This window comes from Cardiocondyla obscurior, linkage group LG26 (assembly GCF_019399895.1).
Source record: "Cardiocondyla obscurior isolate alpha-2009 linkage group LG26, Cobs3.1, whole genome shotgun sequence".
In the NCBI taxonomy this organism is placed as follows: Eukaryota; Metazoa; Arthropoda; class Insecta; order Hymenoptera; family Formicidae; genus Cardiocondyla; species Cardiocondyla obscurior.
Window position 1 is genome coordinate 1,166,468 of NC_091889.1, and position 20,397 is coordinate 1,186,864.

Sequence of the window (20,397 nt, forward strand, 5' to 3'; positions counted from 1 at the left end):
ATGTTTCGATATGTAAGTATAACTTTAAAAAAAAATTCTCTTAATAATTTGTACAATAATAATATAAAAGCTTAAAAAACTTTATAAATGCAGGTAAAGACTGCTTTATCAAATGTTAAATAAAAGTTTCATTAATAAGTACATTTTATTTTCCCCGTATTATATAATCTTTATTCATAATTACGCACAGAAAGTAATTAAATTATTCCCTTGAAAATGCCTCGAGGGCAGACGGGATAGCTACGCCACTGTGACGGAGTAGAAAAACCCTCTTTGCGCCCTTTGCCCTTCGTACAAAGAGTTCGTGCGCGTCGTTCACGCAAAATCCGTAATTGCTTCGCACGGTTGCACATCCCCAACTGTTTGCCAATTTGCTCGGTTTGCCGCTGTTTGCGTTACGTTGGAAACACCGCCGCGATATTTTATCCCCTCAAAATTATTTTAACTCTCTACATGTATGTGTTCTTTTTTTTTTAATTTTTTTTTACGGTAAAAAAAATAGTAAGAATGTTTCGCTCTTTACGTGCATAAAGTGATATAAAACGTTATCAAAGTTTATTCAAGCCACAGTTGATTTCAGATTTTTAAACCAGATTTTTAAATTTGATTCACAAATCAAACTGGGACGGATAATTTTTAGATATCTCGTTTACGTGTCATCAGGCTGCACTTCAGGTACCTCAGCTGCGAAATGTCGACGCAGTTAATCCACTTTGTCGGCAAACATCATTAAGCTCGCGAGAAAATCGCGCTAACGAGGAAAGAAGAAGCGTTGAGGGAAGTCCTCCGGCAGGACGAACGCTCGTTGGCGTCCTTTTTAAGTTCACGAGGGAAGATTGCGGATTCTCTTCGTCGTGCCCGAGCCGCGACGCGTAATCTGACTTTGATCGTCGTCATTTCACCGGAGAAATAGGCACGAACTTTCGTGCCCCAAGCAACTGGCCCGTCCTCCCCTGCGTTGCCGACGAAAAACTTATTTTCTCCTCGAAGAACGATCCCGTCGAAGGAAAGGGGAGGGGTGTTCGTTAGAAAAGCGCGGGTGAAAGCGTGCCCGAGAGATTACGCCGGCGAGCTGCATCGACTCGACTGATAAAAAAAAACGAGCTTTAACGAGAGTCTAATAACGTTTCGTTAATCTCCCCTTCTTCTTCTATATCCTGCGACACTTTCTTTTCCTCGGACTCGGCAAAAATTAAGATCGTCGAGAGAAATAACTTTGGAAGTATTATTTTTTTCTTTTTCTTAAATAAAGTTAATTTTTAATAATTCCGCGACGTGGTGGTAATTATATTTCTCCAGGAGGTTATTCCGATAAAGCGACCGGTCGCAAATAAAACAACTGTTAAAAGTACGGCTGCAAGTGTACGAGTTTACCTGGTATTAGCCCGGCGATAACTGTGCAACGTGTGTTTACGACGACGCTAATCAGAATCCCCGAGACCGGGCGGACGCTCGACTGGTTTCGATCAAGCACCCTCGTTTGCCCGACTCGATAATAATCAATCGGACGTGGCTGCCATTCGAACGTACTGAATTCGAAATAATTGCCCCCGTCCGTCCTCCCTTGCCCGTCTCTTTTTCCTTTCTTTTCCGAGCGGGGAGTAGCGAGAGCGCGCAATCCGTTCGGCGTAACACATTTTCCAGCGAATTATCGGCTCATTAATCAGCTAATTTCTCACGGTTCACCGGCCGCCGTTTCAGTTCCCTCGAATTATTTTATCTCCGCGTACGCGTATCGTTCGCGAATCGCTGAATATTTATCGCGACATTACGTGCCGATAAAAATAAAAAATTAACTTCGCAGAGCAACGTCGTTCCCGAGTCTTCTATCGCGTTTCGGATAATGTGTACTTTTATCATCGCAAGAACGGCACCTTCCCAATCCCCAGGAGTCCCTGGTGGACCGTCGCGGTATGCAAACAAGGGCGAGATAGGTCGAAAAAGCGGGAGAGAACCGCCGGCGGGCGATTGCACAGGCGACTGCGACGAAGGGGAGCCCGAGGTGGTTGTTTCGCCGACTAGCACGGTTGCAGCGGCAGTGTTACTAATTGGAGGGGCACCGAGGGGAGGAAACCTTGTTATCTCTTAATTGCCGCGACCCTCCGCCCCGTTTTGCATCGATAAGGAGCACGAGTCGAATCGGCGTTTGTCTCGTGGACCGTGTCGCGCTTATCAATCTGACTCCCCGACGGGATTATTCAACGGAATCTAACGATCCTTTTCGACTGCCTCTTGACTTTCGTCATCCCTATCTCTTATCAGGGTATTCGCCGCAAAGCTGAACGCTTTTAAAAAAAAAAATAAGTGAGTTACCCTCCCGTGACGTACATAGTATATTTAAAAACAGTTAATGTCTATAGAAGTCTATAAAAAGTTATCGAGTGCTATGATCTGTAATCCTGATCCGGCGATACACCACGCGATGAGAAACCGATATGCGATTCCGCGCACGAAACGAATCCGGGGACCCGGGATCGTAACGAGTTCGATTATCCTGGCGCATGGCATGAGTCAGTCAGTCCTGTTTCCCGCAGTGACTACCTCCGTAACGGCGACGCACGCCCTCCGTTTCATTCCGCCCTCCATATAACGGGTGTCCGGATTCCCAGGAGGTTTTCCGCCCCCCCCTTCCCCCTTTCCTCCTTTTCAAGCCTCATTGCTATGCACCGCTCGAAACTCCGCTAACGACCTTACACCCCCCGTCGGTTTCGCGACCCCTCGTCACCTCGTCGGAGGGCCCACGCGATTTTCGTATCCGAGATCGCCTTCCTTCCGCTCGAAGGTCTCTTCGCGCGCGCGAACCGCGAACCTAGGCCCTTTGATCGCCATATCCGCCGCGCGACGAAGTTCGCGACTCGTTCGAGAACTCGCGCGGATAAGTTTCTTGACGTGTGCACGGCGGTAGAATTCCATTTATCGGAATAATATAGCGGGAAAGTTTCTCTCCAAGTGGAAACTTTGAGATCGGTGAAACGTAGCAGAAGTCGAAAGTAGCATAAATTAACATTTTATAAAATTGGAAAACAAAAATTTCTGTACGTTGAGATCTACAAAATTCTCGTCAAATTAAAATTTCTTTGCGTCGTTCTTTATTATTAATTTTTTTTTTTATAAAAACGTTAGTTATTATAATACTTTGAGCAGTCAGAAATATCTCTGTTTAAAAAAATTTAATTAAAACGCTATAAGATGTTAGAAAAAAAAAAAAAAAACGCCTACGACAAAATGGCTGACCTAAAGTTAATGAATCTACAAAATACACGAATCTCCTAAAAAGGAAATAAAGTCTATCACAGGGTGACAGTGAGCCTCCTCGTCTCTCCCGCGTTCGTTCGCCTTTCTCTCTCTTTCACTCTTACGTAAGCTCGCCGGAAACACTCAAGCTGAAGGACGAGGGTGTTCGGATCGCAAAGTTGGTCTTGTTAGGCCTGCAAAAGGGGATTCCGCTCAACCAACCGTGCTAGCCTTAAGGGCCCTTACTCCATCAGAGGCACGCTTCGTTTCTCGATTGATTCTTTATTTTACAATCGCCGTGGCCCCCGCAAAGGGCAACGAATGCACGACCGACCTGGGGGCGCAGGACACGGCTTGCTATCCCTGACCCTTTCCGCCTGCCAATTTCCGGCGGTCCTATGTCATCGTTTTCCACGTCGACTGCTCGTCTTCGAAAATTTTGACTATCGGACGTTGCGTAATGCAACAGTAGTTTAAGACTATAGTACGAATTCCGCAGGGCAGAAATCAATCACTTAAAAATATTTTATTCTCACGAGCTAATTACTATAATTTTACACATGCACGTGCGACTTTACTTGAAAACCTAACGAGCGTGTCTACTTTTTTTCGTTATTCGTCACGCACCGAATGCAATTTATTTTAACTCCCCTTTTTTTTCTTTTTGCTCGTAATAATTGCTCATTTCCGTTCGATTTACAGAAAGAGGAGGCTCTACCGAGTCTTCCGGTTCCGGATCTCGAAACGACCTTGCAAAAATACTTGGCGCAGGTCGAAGCCATCTCGCCAAGCCATCTAGAAAAAACGCGGAGCTTGGTACGAGCCTTCCTTTCGGGTCCAGGACCGAAACTCCAACAACGTCTCTTGGAACGTAGACAAAAAACGACCAACTGGGTGAGTAATCGTTCTAATATTAATTCAAACGCGACAAATGCATTTTAGCGAAACGAATCACGCGCGCGCGCGCCCACTAGCATAAGGAATAGAAATACGAATTTATCCGCCGGATTGAGGATGTTGATTCACTTCAAGAGAAAATTGCGTTTAGATTATGTTGTCTCAAGTCACGATGCTTTCCCTGGATTTACGTATTACGGAACTCCTTTTGTAAGCCGTCAACGTACCGAGAACTTGTCTACTTCTCTATTCCGTAATGTCGCCGGGAAGACATCGACTCTGCCGGAAAGCCGTGTCAGACGGCGTAATCCGTAATACGGTCGTCGCTTTAAAACGAGGGTCTGTTGCGAAAAGGAGAGATAGAGAAAGAGAGAACAGAAAAAAAAAAGAATACCGCGGTGTGTCACGGTCATGGGGATCGACCAGGAAGGATACCCTCTCCGCATCTAAGTGGCACAACACCATTTTCGTTTCAAGCCGCGATGCCTCAGGAGAATTTGCTTTTTCACAGGGTGTTCGCCTATCGTATGACGGATCGTAATATCAATAAAAATGAGATCGATCCTGGGGCGCATGTGGAACAAATTAAAGCGAAGAAACGAAAGTCTAGATAAATTCTTTTTACAATCTACCTCGCGCACACGAGCGCATCGTTATATTAAGACTCGATACCGAAAATAATATTGGAAAATGTGAGTTTTGCTTTGACGTGCAATTATAGCGACAACTCGGTCAGATTTTATTATTTAAGAAAGAAGTCCTTCCGCTTTTCGAAGATATATATCATTTTTACGTGTTAAACGCGCGAATAAGTAAACACCCCGTATATTCAAAGCGGACTTCTGGAAAGGTTCGGAGACGTAGATCGAGTATCCGCGCCTAAGTTCCCCGTGACTTTTGCCATTCCCCTTCATCCCGTACGGTCGCTCCCATGGGATTCCCGGTTCGATGCATGCACCGGCTATAAGCCGCGCCTCGCCACCCCCTCGGCTCGAGGCCCCCCCGTGGCACATAAATAAATAAATAAATGGATTTACGCAAGGGCCTCGGCGAACCCTCCCCCCGGCCCCTGCGTGTCGTTCCTCTCTCGCAACGCACCGGTGAAAGGGGATGAGCGTAAGGGTCGCTTGGACTGTACCGGAACAATGCAAATATTGCCAGAGGAATGAAGACGAGAAGGGCGACACGGAGTCGTACCGTACGCAAAAGATTGCCGAGCAAAGAAGAATTATTATATTAACGCTACGCTCGAATTTGGAATCGTATAATTAAAATGTATTTACGACAAAATATTGTATACGTCTATTATAAGATTAATAAATTTTATTTTAATTCTGACGTTTAAGTTAATTCGTTTCCACTTTAGAGCGATAAACGCTCGCTTTTTTCTCATTTCAGCGGTCCTCCGCAGAATCATTTTTTTTTCTCGTTATTCTAAAAGCGATCTGTCCCTCTTTCGACTTTTTCTCTCTCGTGTAATTTTTCTAATTTAGCCGAACGGCCTATTCAGCGCCGAGCTGAAGACGCCCGAGGCTCAGCTTCGCACAATCGTCGGTCCGGGTTTTCGATTTGCCGGCATACATCCGGAAATACATTTTCGTTTCTCGTTTCTTTAAGGGTCGACTTCTCGCGCGCCCGCCCATCTCCGTCCCGAGCGAAGTGTCGCGAAAAGCCAGACTGAAAGCAATTTTCTCGCCAGCTACGGCACGAATTGCCCGCCGCTCCTTCGATCTCGCTTTCCCTTTCTCGCAATCTCTCCGTTCATCTGATCGATAGGAATGCCCGGTCGCATTATCCGGTTACACGTTTCGAGATGACGCGGCCTTGTAAATGCGAGCGCCGGTCAATTGAGGGGACCCGTTGACAAAATCGTTCGATCCTTAACGGAAGAACCGGGGGGATATTATTAATTCTACATGTATTAAGATTCATGTCACAGGGGAAACCTTGCACGCGATTTCGAATTATTCAACACGTTTCCGACTATGCCACAGCGTTCTCTTTAATGCTAATATTTTTCCTGCGTTTCCTCGTCGATGGTTGCCGACTTCGCTGGGTGAGAAAGGTACGGAGAGCATCCCAGAACACAGGGGTGTTCCGAATCTAAAGCCTCGGGTCGAGATGCGCGCTCGACGGTCGTTTCGGGCACGTCGCGGACGAGTCGCGATGGCGACGGTAAGCTAATATTACGGTGCCCCGCGGCGAACTGGAAAATCTCATTGGGACCTCCATTATTCATCCGCAAGCCCGGGCCTGCCAGTCCCCTTCGTTCATTCGCCCGTTCTGTCGGTCCGTCTGTCCGCTCGTTGCCTCATAGTTTCCGCGGTGATAAATTCAATTCGAATTACAAACGCCCGGAATTAATCCTCCCACTCTTCCTCGTCACGCTCGACCTTTCCCGCATTCACTTCATTTGCAGTTTCGCGACGAACAACGTTTTGGCTCGACAAAAACGATGCAATTGTCTTCTATACAGAATTATTTTTTTCTTTCTGTTTTTTTTTTTTTTTGTCTGAAAATTGTCTCACCGAGGAAAAAATGTTTGTTTAAAATTTTTTTTTTTTTTTTTCGTTAAAAAGAAATTCGTCATTAATTAAAATACCTATTGTTAAAAAAATAACAAAGTTGTTAACCTCTTGTTTAAATTATACGCACGGATATCTAAGCAATATCTGCATCAAATAGTATCGATCGAGCATACACGCGCGTATTCAAGTGCGTGCGAAAGTAACGCGGTCGCCTGTCGCAAAAAGGATTAAAGTGGATGTATCGTCCTCGCACGAAAGGGAGGAATAAACAGATAGGATGGAAGCAGGTGGATACCGTCCAGAAATATCACGAGCACGTGCAAATGGCCGCGTGTCGGGACTCAGAAGGGATCTTCTTCTGCGAGGAGCCGACAAAGTCTCATCCCACGAGCAGCCCGGAAAGGAGTAAAGTACGGGAAAGGAGAAACGATAAACTTTTATGGCCGTAAGCTCTCGCTTACGCGGACGGCCGTGCCCGCTCGCGAACGTCCAAAAACCTAGGAGGAATATAATTTCATTTCTCACCTACACGCGAAATTATTGCAGAGGGAAAATATTTGCGCCGCGGGACCGAGCGACTTGACACCCTCGCGGAATAATTATCGCGAATAAATTAAAAACAAGGAGATATAATTGCAACAGAAAAGAGAAAATCTTTTTCAAGTATACTTCGTTTCTGTACGGCACAAAAAGGTTATCTGTACACTCGTCTTAACAATACACGTCGTGCTCTACTTCTCGGCGCTGAATAATAGATCCGAATTAAAAATAATTGCTCACCGCGCTCGCAAATGTCATTAAACAACTCTTGCATTAAAAAAAAAAAAGTATTACACGGCAGGTTAAAATTTCAATTTTTTTCAAATTTTGCAAGTGCACCTTTAAAACGACGAGGTGTAATTATTTTATTCACGCTAGATCAATGGTAAAACCGTTTTTTTTTTTTTTTTTTACTAATTTAAAGCGGTTACCGCGATTCGACAAAGACCACGCAAATATTTGTTACGTCAGCCACGAATAGAAACGCAGAATCGCTGACAAACTGAACAGCCAGGAAGAAAACTTTTTCCCTGAGAAAACACACAAAAAGAGAGAACCAGCTGATCCCGCGAAACCGAGCGTTTACTGTAACGAGTGGATCCGAAAGCTAAACCGAGCGGGCGCTTTTTCGAAAGAGGGATGTCGCCCGCCCCCAAAGTACGTAACTTTTCTTATGAATCCCTGCGGACAGAAGGGAACACGGCGGGCAGGTCGGCGGTGGCGTACGAGGGTGGCCGTTTTACTCCGCGATTCACGAAGCGTCGGATAAAGGGACCGTCTCGCGTAAAAAGAAAATATTTCTCGCCAACGCGCGAGAGGCGATACAAAGAATCCAAGTTTTCGCTTCCTTCCTGACAACCTTCCTCGCGTTTCGCTTCTCTTTTTTCTCTACTTTGGGTTTTACTTCGAGGATCTTTCGCCGCCGCAGAGACGATAAAGTCGAAGCGACTAAATCGATATACCACCGGCAAGTAACGTTCCTTTTTTTCTCTTTTTTTTTTTCTTCCGTACCTCGTGTACCTTTATCGCGGCTACTTGCACGATTTTTTTTTCTTTTTTTGCGGACGTGTCCTGATTCTAGAGACCGTCGGGTCTTAATTAATTATGTTTTTCAAAATTTAAATTTCTTTAATTAACGAGAGAGATTTTTAATAAATCGTTTATTTTAATAAAATTAATAATAATATTTTAATAATTAAAAACACTAAAATAAAAAAAAAACCGTACAAGGCACAAATGATTTAATTGTTTAAACGGTGTGATTATTAGTAAACTATTGACTATTTTTTATACGATGTCATGACGTTACACTTGCCAGCCACTTGGCGTAATCTTGGCAATTTAAATGTTTGTCCCCGACACGTAGGTTCGCTACGGGATCGCGTATCGTTCGGCTTGGGGACGCGTCAGTAATCCCTTGTTGAAACAGTACTAAGCTTACGGATTGTCTGCGGGATCGCTACGGCGATACGACGGCGAGCGGCCTATTCGAAGGGCGGCAACCCCTATCCGATGTTTTCGCTCTCGCGGTTTGTCCTATTCGCCTCGCTTTATACCGTCGCTCGTTAACCGCTAGAAATATTCGTTCCTCGCGTTCTGTTTCAGCTCTAATCGAACACGCGCGTGAAAACTTTTTGATCGTCTCGATATTAAATATTTAAATTAAGAGAAAGCGAGACGCGTGCAATTATACGTGTAGCATTTTTTCGACGAAGCGACCGACGCAGGCGGACGAAATCATCCTTTGCTCAAAAGTACATTCGTCAGTCCGCGTGAAAGATCGGGGGATCCTCTCAGTGCAAACGCCTTCTCTTATATTCCAGGACCACTTAAGAGCGCAAATATTTATGGTATCTTCCAGTCTCGAGCGAAAAACAAAACCTTACTTTCCCGGAAAGGAAGACGAACGCGGTGGAGAAGAGGCATTTCGTCTCTTCCTCTCTCGTCCCTTTTCCCTTTCGCTTCCTCATCGAGTAGATATACCCCGTGGGATTAACCTTTAATTCTATCCCGTCTCGACAGCCCCTTTTTCGTCCTTGAAGAAGGGTCCTTGCCGTGCGTATCAAATGTTCTCGACATGGCCCCGGAACAAGACCGAAATGAAATTTTCGAAATGGCTTTGACGAGCGGCTTGGCTTACGAGATTGGCTTGTTTTTACCACGTCACCCGAAAAGACGTTACGAGTCGAGAAGAAAAATGCAAAACGTTTATCCTTTCTCTTTAATAAAAAGAATTATTTAGTTTCGAAACACGACGTTGTTTACGACGGTGGGAAAAACGATTTTAAAATCACCTCCGTATGATGCGTTACGTGAGAAATTGACTACGTACAAAAATAATTCCACTATAAATAAATGCCGCGGAAAAGCCAGTTATAGAAGCAAGGAGGCATATTTTTATGAAAAGTGTGCGACTCGTCGTTGTATCTATTTACGTTATTATCCCATCGGCGATTAAATGAAAGTCTTAAGAAATTAAAGCTCCGAGGTCTCGATTTAAAATTCTTTGGTGATTCTCACGCGACGTGGAAACGAGGGATACGTAGACCTGTACGGGTCGTCTTCAAGTTGGAGCGCGTGCACGCGAGAAGGGATAACGACAGGGCAGACCAGGTGGATCGATCGCAGGTTGCTTCCGGCGGTCCACAAACTTTCCCGAACGACTGTTCCGCGCCGAGTTCCTGCCCTTAGCCGAAGAAAGGAAGTACCTGTGCTAACGTAACGCGCGAGTTTGCAAGCGGCGTTGTTTAATGCGTTCGCACGTAGCAACATCCTTTGCGGCGGCGGTCTACTTTCGAAATCTCTCTCCGCGGCGAATGGCAATTAAATACTCGATGAACGCCTTTGGGAAAATTCAGACTCGCGTAACGCAGCTCGTTAGAATTCAGAAAAGAGTCGGCCGCCGTTATACTTTCACGCGGCGTGACTTCGTCACGGTTTAAACCGAACGACGATTCTCCGTCGGGCGCGCCGAGGAAACGCCGGAGTTGCGCTAAATTGCGACATTGTTAAAGCAGCGGATAAATCCCCGACGCGTTGTTTAATTATCGGCGACATTAATATTCAAAAAAGTACGGAGGCGCGATACATAATTTTATTTGACTCGAATAATTTTCTAAAGAACGGAAGAAGAAAATAAAAATTCGCAAGTTTAAACCACCGTCTATCGATCATTTTTTACAAGCGCGTTACCTATGGGGAAGCGAATAAAGAGCGAGCGATTTGTAATCGCGAACCAAGTATTCGACGTGCCGATGCGCGAGGTGCAGGCTCGGGTTCTCTCGCCGAGAGGTATCCTCGACGGTGACGTTGAGAGTGCGCAGAATCCGAGGTAACGATTGCAAACAGGAGAGCACCGTAGGCGGCCATAGCGCCGCGTAGGGCGCAGGTAAGGCGAGGTAAGGCTCCTAATTTGGGTCACCGCGACCTCGTCCCAAAGGCCGGACTTGCTAGAGGTTACGACCCGCTTAAACGGTCGGATCGATTCGTATCGACCGACCTACCTGCGAACGACGAGCCGCGGTTGCTTTCATCTCCGGCGCGCGTACCCACGTCGTGTCGGATCGCAGAGGAGCCGCAGCATCACGAACTTCGTCGCGGCGTCAGGCGAGATAACGCAAGAATGTACACGGCACACCGCGAACGTTCCCGGCGCGTCTTCGCGGTCAGAGTATCTCTCCGACGCTCGTCTCCGCGTTAGCCCGAGCAAAAGAAAAACTCGAATCGAATCGAGGATATTCAACATTGAAGGGATTCCGATTTATATACGCTGACACTGACGTATGATTCTCGTATCGCGTTTCCTCGGAATAGCACCGTTGCACTCGCAACGTATCAAGTAACATTGCTATGACGCCGCCTCATCCGAGTCATAATAAAATTGATACGCCTCTCGATGAGATAAAATGGAAAATAGCGGACCAAGAGTCTGAAGTATATTTTCGAAATTTTAAAAATCTAAAAGCGTGAAGCCAAAACATCGGATTTTCTCATCCGTCGACGATACGATAGTGCAACTTCGTTGCGGCGATATATTAACTGTCATAATACGTCGAATAAAAAAGCTATTAAGGAAGACTCGCAAAGTTCACGAGCCTGCGAAACTTACGAATGAGAGTCTCCCCGAATCCGCAAAGCGCCTAACCGCCTAAAAGCCCGAATACACCCCGCAGAGGTTTCCCCTTCATACGTGCACCTTTCTTTCTTCCCGTCCGCGAAAAGGACATGCGAGGTAAAAGAGAAATTAATTCGAGACTTTCCGGGGACTCGTCCTCGAGATTGAGAACACGCGCCTAGTTAATCCTCGCGACCGTGAGAAACTTCCTGATCCCGTTTCCCTCGTGGATCAACGGATCCCAACATGCACGACGGTAGTCCGTCGAAGTCTCCTCGTCGAGGTCTCCGCGATCCGGCTTCCTATTCCAAAGGCCGGGATCGATCTCGACTCCCGACCGCGAAAAGGATTCCGATGAATCTTTCACGGTGAATCGCTGCGAGCTACCGCGGGCTAGGATAAGAATTTCTAATCGATAATTCGCGACGACTAAGATTGTAAAAAAATAAAAAACTAAAAGTGGCTTTCCTCCGTTAAAAAATAAAAAAAAAAAAAAAAAAATTTATCAGGAAAATAAAATATCAACGGGAGTAATTAATTCCAACATTATTAATTGACTTTTATCGGAACTATTCCAGTCGGATGATTATCGAAAGTTACGCAAGCGGTTTTTGATAGATGATATCTTTACAATAATGAACGTTTAAATGCCTTTCCATTTAAATAGAGAAGAAAATGAGATTACACTCCCGATATAAATGATAGGCAATTACTCGGCCGAGTTCCGCGGTCGATTATCTCATGATGGAGCGAAGAATCGGAACTGGCTGTAATCGCTGATATTTTTATCGCGACAAAACGCGATTTCCCACATAATTAACGCTTTCGCGCCCGCGGAGTACGCTCGCATGTCGGAACGCGTTATGTATGCGCTACTTATGTACACGCGTCTATCTACGAGCGCAACAAAGAGGTAACAGGAAAATAAGAGCCCTGGGCTCATTATTCGCTGCATTAGTCGGTTAGACGAGGCGCATATACCGCGATATTTATCTCGAGAACTTGGCACACGTATCGCAAAGCGCTCCGCGTATCAATCAACATCGCCGTCAAAACACATTAATTCGCGCATATTTTTGGGCTCGTTAAGATAATTAAAAACGCACCTGCTTCTGGAAGTCTAAAGAGCGCACCGCGGATCTTCCGCGCGGCAAGTTCCGCCCGGCATTGTGCCCGACAATAACGAACTACGTGCGTAACGCTGCGAATATAACGCGGACTTAATTGGGCTTAGTGGAAATGTAATTAATTTTACAATCAATTTTGCGCTTCAGGAGGGGTAGATGGGGAAGAACCGATCGGAGGCGTTTGTTTGTCAGAAATGCAATAATGGAAAAGCGGAAGCCCCCGTATGCCGTTTCACTGCGGCGAGGTCGGAATTGCAGTGCAAAATATATTTAACGTAAAATTAAACGAGATTCGCTCTTTCCGTTCCAATTGCGGTCGCGCATTACAATCGACGTCGCAGGGTCGGTTCGCCTGCGTCGAGCAAACGTCGAAGATGAAAGATCGAAAATCCGTTTTACCGTTTAAGATTGAATTGGAATTAAATGCGACAGGCGTATTTGCCTTGACGTGTGTCACGTTTCAGTTTCGCGGCAAAATGCAGTATTCCGGATTGATTGCATCAACAGAGGGGTGTGTCTCTCCTTTGTTTTTCTCTCTCTTTTTTTTTTTTCTTCTAATTTCATCGCGTGGGGTGCTTCCCTACCTGCGGATGTAGCCGCGTGCACCGAAGGGACGAGGTATATACATCGATTCGAGAGTGCGCGAGAGTTTCCCCTCTTGACCTAACCCGTCGCACGTTTTCGCCGTGGCTAATGAAGTATCGCGTTAAACGGGGGAAACTCGATACGCCGTGCGTACTCGCCGCGCGAGTTGTCTGAAATCCGAGGCGACCTCGCTTGTTCGAGGGAGCGCGCCGATGTTGGGGACTCGCTGAAATTTTCGCGAGGAATAGGAGCAATCGGAAAGGTGTGCGATAGATCAGAATTATACGCTATTCGAACAAACACGAGACACTCTCCTACTGAGTGAACTAACGTACTAATTACACGCTGGATTTCTGTATGTAAGATGTTAAATTTTAAGAAGACATTTATTAAAAAAAAAAAAAAATAGAAATAATAAGAAAAAAAAAAAGATATGCATAATTAAAGCGAAATTAATATTTGATTACTTTAAAGCTTAAAGCTGTATCTATAAAGCTATACGACTGACACGTCCGGGAGTAATTAGCGGCAATTAAAGCACTCAAATGCGGTTTCCTCATTAATGTCACATTGTGCGGACCTACCTCGCCTCGCGTCCCGCGGTACACGAGACAGTTAAAGCGCGCGAGCGTTGCACGGCAAAGTCAGAAGTGTATTTCAAGAGCGCGTGGTGACGTCGAGATAGATCGGGGTGTGATCGCAAGTTTCAATTTTAAATTACGCGTGCGGAATTGCGCGACGTGGGGCACGCGTGCTACGACGGCTGCACGCGAGCGCGGAAGCGCGACGCGGCCGGACACGCACGGCTGGTGCCTCAACGGGTGGTCGATAACGCCGCGTTTGCGCCGACACGGCGTAGGAGGACGCGAACGAAAAGGAGCGAGAAGGAAGAAGAGACACCGGAAAGAGAGAGGAGAGCGAGCAGAACGTGCGAGAGAGAGAGAGAGAACGAGAGAAAGAGATGATACGAAAAAAAGGAATGCGAAGCAGAGAGAATTCGAGCCCGACAGCACGCTGGCGGCTCTCGCACGCTCCGCGTTCCGACTCCTGTTGAAATCTCCGTAACCCGACACCCACCCGAAATGCCGAACTTCAACCGAGCGGGGTTGATGTCTCCAGCGAATTCTGCGCGGCTCGACCCAACTCGCGCGGCAAAACAAATGACACCGAGCACGGATAAACGAGGGACCTGAGATAAAAATTCCAAAACTCCATCAGACGAATATCTCTTATCCGGACGAGAAACGCGGATTTCGCGATTCCAGCCTCTTCGAACGACACTAATCACGAATTACTGCTGATTGGAGTGAGATAAGTCGCGGCGGTAATCGTGAGCTTTCAATGCTTCCCGATTTGTATTTCGTAACGACCGGCGAGTAGATTCCTATAATCTTCGCGCACGCCTCCGCCGAGAGACCGAGGAACACCTTTCGATTACGCGACAGCGTAACAAAAGGAGAGATCGCGGCCGTAATCATTACCGGGTCTATTACCTGATAGCGTTATTACGCGTCGTTATACCGCTGCACCGCGCGGTGACGCGATCGCGCGAAATCACGGAAACATCCCGAGTATCGTTCGCCGCGACGTGATTGTCTCTCCTGATAAAAGCGGACCTTCTCGAGATCGAGATACACCTAGAATGCCGGGGCGGCTCTCGAGATCGAATCGCGTACTGGAGCGAGAAACAGCAGTTCGCGAAATTAGCTCGGTGAAATCGTCGCCGAAAAATTAGCCAAGTTCGAAGAATCCGTCGTTCTGCATCTCGATTTCGCAGCGTAGGTGAGATAAGCGAGGAGCCCGCGACGCGAACGTATCGCCCATCGAATGACGCATTGAAACGTTATTGCGCCAGCTATTTCCACATCGGGAACGACGAGCGGAGATCGCCTCTCGTAATTCTGCTCGCGCTCGTTAAGTTCTCGCGTATCGCGCTATTACGCGCGACGAGCGGCGCAGATACGCGGTATCCGACACGTAGGAGTTCCTGCGCAATCCGCGCGAATTTTATCCCGCAAGATGCGCCGCGCGATGAGCATCGTGCGAGAGATCATCGCGATGATGAATACTCGCTTCGTCGTGCATGCGCGGCCCGGCGGTTAATTTTCCTTCCGCTTGTAGTCGCGGAATTTTTTTTTTTTTTTTCAACCTCGCGGCGTTTCGTCACCTACATACGTTCGAATTACGCAAACCATCAATTAGGTTGATTTAAAGAAGAGCCCCGTAGACAGCGTCTAATGATCGCTCTTCGTGGTGAAAATATCACGTCAAATATTATACATATAGAAATTAATAAATAATAAAAGAAAAATGTGTCGATGTAAATTGATTTGAATCCCATGCAGTTTAATCTTTTTTTTTTTTTTTTACCTTGTTCAGTTCTAGGAACGAGAGGAAGAAAAAAATAGAAAGTTAGATCGATGAAATTGAAATGCATTCGTGAAAACGGGTATGAGCTCGTTTTATTGCCGCATCGCGAAAGGGTGTTAAAAATAATTGGCAAATTGCCGCCGCGTTTCCAAGAAACCGTCTCGTTTCTGCACATCGGCTCCTTCTGCCGTGATGCCCGCTAAAGTTACGGGCCGAACGTGAGACCATTCGTTTCTCACTCTCGAGGTTCTCACCGGCGACGTTTATAACGAAACACCTCGGAGGCGCGCATGGGGACGGCGACGATCGGCAAACGAACGATTCGACGGGTAATCTATATTCCGCGAGGATGCTCTAATGCGCCGATCACGTGCGCCAGTCGTCTCATTAATCCGCGGAGAACGGCGCGCGTCGCGGAACACCGAGTGCTGATTTCGCAAGCGTCGATTCTCGCGGCCGTCGCCGATCCTCCTGGAAGTCTTTTACCCGCCGACATGTGCAAGAGTCGCGTGATTAATCGAAGAATAAAATTCCCTCCCGAAGTGCCGATCTTTCTCTCGTTCGATCGGCCGTGCCTACTCGCGTTTAAAACCCATAGAAAATCCACTCGAGCCTTTTGATGCCGTTAATAGAAATCGCCTTCTTTGACAAAAGATAAATGCCGCCTTATTGCTATTAATATTACTAAACGGCTTCGCATTAAATTCGCACGCTCCGCTGTGCGGGACGTATCAATTTGATACTTAGGGCCTTTAATTAGAAAACGCGAACGTCGGAGGTGCTCACGGAGTAACGGCCGCAATTACTTAAGCATCTGGTAATTGTTCGCGATGATTGCGAAGGATTGCGGACGGACGTGCCGCCGCCGCCGTCGGCGGCTCCACTTTCACAGATCTCCGAGACGTGTGAGAACGATCGCTATCGTCAAACGGCTCCGCAGACCTCGACAACGTCGATGAAATACTTACTACCCCGTGCATATCCCCGGAGCGCCAATTACGCACGTGCACCACGCGTGGGCCCGCGTGACGCAAGGCTTTAATAACGCCGCGAGTGCCTTTTTGAAACCGCTACAACGACGGGATAATTAGTTAAGCAGCGCGTTCGTTGCACGTGAGTCAGCTAACACGTTTCGTTTTACCGGGATTCGGGGGGAAGACGAGAGCTCGTTAAGCCGACCTGCTCGCGCGGGAGCCTCGGTCCTAAATTTTATTCCTACACGGTCTGGCGCTTAACGACAATAATATGATCTGACGGTTTCGCACGTTCGCGTATCTCGTCGCGTGCACGCGTCGCGTTGTGCAGCGCGCGTTGCACGTGCGCATCCGCATCCGTGGCGCAACGACGCTGTCGAAACGCGCTCGCTCGTGGTTAAAGGAATCGTCCAGCATCGCTGTCGACAACTCGGGGTAACCGGCTGTCACTATTCAGATAAGCGTCTTGTCCATGTATCAAATGCAACGAGCTGCCATTCGACCCGGCACCTCCAATTGCGTCTATAATAAAACACGTCGCGCCTGACTCGCGATTTATTTCGCCCTTGCGTGATCTGAATCTACAAACTCAGAAACGCGTAATTCCACTCAGAAAACGAAATTCGACGTTCATATTACGTTGCGGGATAAATTCACGTCCGGTTTCAGAAAAAAAAAAAAAAAATACAATAAAAATGACAAAGTCTATCGGTCGTGTGCAAGCCTTTGTTTGCCGCATATCACCGAAACTATATACCAGCGGGCTAAAAAAAGAACGCGGGTGCTCCCACCGGCAACCCCCGTCGCGATCGTCGAAACGGTGTCACTCCCCCGATCAAATATAGCCCTTTATTCCGCGAATACGCGACAAGCTCGGACTCGTAAGTTCTATCTATAGGCGATACAAAAGCGGAGCTACGATACGTTATATTGACGTGGAGACGGTTCTCGTGAAACATGCATGCACGCGAGCTGCGACACGCGGCTTGTTACACTGACCTAGAATCGCGTCTGAAGAAAGAAGAAACGGTCCCCCGCTTATCAAGGGGATGATACAACTACGGCCGCGAGCTGCTACCCGAAACGAGATTAAGATCAATGCCTGCGTTCAGCAGCCGTCCTTTTTTTGCAGCAGCCTTATGATATCTCGCGAAACTGTATCATAACTTGCGTGCGTTTTCTCGCGAATAAACGAAGGACTCGCTTTGCCACCTCGTGCGAGAGCCAAGTACCCGGGGAAGGAAAGGAAAGATATTTTCTCTGACGCGACAAAAATATATTCGTTACATCTTTCCCGATTATCTCGTCGCGTTCGGCGAGAAAGTTCGCGACGTTCATTCCTTCTGTCAAACAGGTTGTAAAACAAATAGAAGATATGTCAAACATCGCGAAAAGACGCGTCACTTAGACAAATGACAAAATCCATGCATTGCAATTATACCTACATGCGCCTATCGTTATATGACTAATTAACGAAGCGCGTGGTATTTTAAACGAGTGATGTAATTGTCACGGAAATATGCGATTTATTAACGTTAAATATGCGATTAGTGATTAAAATCAAGAGAAATTTTTTTTCTTTTTTTTTTTTTAATCTTTATAAAAGTCTCAATAAATAATGGTATTAAAATATCCTTTCTGAGATTTTTACTCGCTGTATTTTGTAAAACGCTTTGCATATTTAGACGTTAATCCAAGAAATTATTAATTATTTCGTTTAAACGACATGTTTATTACTCCCTATTCTTACACGAACGACTCTATCGCGGAATTCGCGTGGAAGATTGGCGACAAAACTCGATTGTTTAATCCGCATTTAATGGCCCGCCGGGGCTGATCCCTGACTGCTGGGTGCGAAAAATGACGTCGCGAACGCCGACGTCAAATCACGCGGCAATATTATGCGCGTTTAATAGGACAGGGGAAGGTGACAGGGAAATTAAATTTCGTGCACTTAGACGACGAACGTAATTTACGACAAGGAGAAACGTTCCAGGACTCGAAACACATCCGCGGGACTTTCCTGCCTTTCGAGATACCCTGGCTATTATTATCATTAGCTGTAATCGACTCTAACGAATCGCGGCACGATAATGCTTGACTGATCGCGAGTGATTTATTTCCGGGAAGCTGCAAGCACCCCCGGTCACACGCATTAACGACTTCTCGCAAATCACGATTTCGCGAAATAATCGCTTCGCTACCGGCGTTCACGAGTACAGCTTCCCTCGAGAATATCTTTTCACTAATATATTTGATTTTTCCTATACCTGCTTCCGGGTGCGCCGCACTTTCACGCAAGGCCGCGCGATATCGATTCGAATTATTATTATTACGCAATTTCACGACTATATCGCACGTTACCACGCGTTGTGACGTAGTTTCGTCGTCAAACCGTCGAATCGCGAAAACCTGATTGCTTATACAATTATCGCAAACGACTTTATATTTAATTTAAATTTATGATTAATAACATAATTGTACGCTCGAGCTGTGCAAAACGCGTCCGCGTCAAATGATTCGGTCGTTTAATTATATATTTTAATCTCGTCGTTTGCAGGCGACAGAATGGTGGCTGAATGACATGTACTTGTCCGTCCCGCTGGCCCTGCCAATTAACAGCAACCCCGGCTTGGCTGCGAAACCGAAGAGATTTGCGAACCAGCAGGAGGCCGCGGTATTCCTCGCGCGATTTCTCACCGAGCTGCTTAATTATCAGGAATTGCTAGACAGGTAAGATAACGCTCCGCAATTTCGCCCGGTCATTCTATATGATAATCTAATTATAAGATGCGAATTATATCTACTCGCAGGAAAGCTTCCCTCTGCCATCGAATGCAACGGTGATTATATTATGTATACGGTGTAATCTCATTAAAACTCGGACGTAATATGCAAGTATTCCTAAAGTCTTCGTCTTTCCAATTATTATTTCTTTGCAAGCGTACCTATTCGTAATATGCCCGGCATTAATTCATTATAAATGACGAAAAAGACGGGCGTGCCGATCTCGCCGTCGTCTCGGCCGAGGACAAAAAGAAGCCGCGCTGAAATCAATTTAGAGATAGGGCGTACGTCTGCGAGGAAATCCGGCTCGTGAGATCCATAGAATAGCGGGGGCATAAAGAGGAAAGGGATCCGCGAAAGAGAGAGAACGAGCGGACGTTCTCCTACTTTGAGCGTGCTCAAAGGATCCTGCATCCGGACGAGAGTAAGTCGACGCCGGCGAGGAGAGTGTTCCTTTCTTTCAAAAACTAACGCAAATTCGCGATAGGGGGTCTTTTTAACGGTGGGCATAACAACTCGTCTCGCATTTGACTAAAATAAAATGCGGGGGATAGAAATAGAGAGAAATCCGAATCTCGAAAATAATTCAGTCAACGGGAGATCGATTTTTATTTTTTATTTTTTTATTATCGTCTCTTCGGTTTTTCAAAAAATTATATTTTTTTAATAAAAATATAGAATTACATGTTAAAAAAAAAAATAATAAAGTAAACTGGTGCGGATAAATTCGATCAAAAAGTTTAAACTAATTTCCTCGATTTGCGACGTTCTAAAAAAAAAACCCGAAGTCAATACCTATGTCGTACGCTTCTGTTATTCAAGTCAATTAAGTCGCATATGTTGCTTATGAATTTTAACTCGTTTGTAACTAGGGTATGTATTTAAATGTAAATGACTGAAAGGAGAATGCGCTCTGAATTTCGAATAGGTCAGGACTGGAGGTTGATCGTGTGAAATCAAAGGACGGCAAGACCATGCAACCACTCTGCATGGCGCAACATTATCAAATATTTCGGATTTATCGGCGGCCCGGGGTAAACAGCGACGAGCAGATTATTTTAGACCGTGCATCCTCCGGCGACCACATTATTGTCGCGCATCACAATCAGGTGGGATATTAAATGAACCTTATATCGCCGATGCCATACAATCGATAATAACTTCTGTAAATCTCCGCGATTGATTATTATTTGATCACCTTGGAACATTCAATCGGTGTGCAAATTACGTAATATTTATCA

The 20,397-nt window shown here is 46.1% G+C and overlaps 1 long non-coding RNA gene across 1 annotated transcript in view; it reads right to left on the minus strand.

The window, feature by feature from the left end:
- Positions 1 to 20,397, minus strand: part of LOC139112003 (uncharacterized) — a 60,211-nt gene that overhangs the window by 38,964 nt on the left and 850 nt on the right. The gene's annotated exons all lie outside the window — the stretch shown is intronic.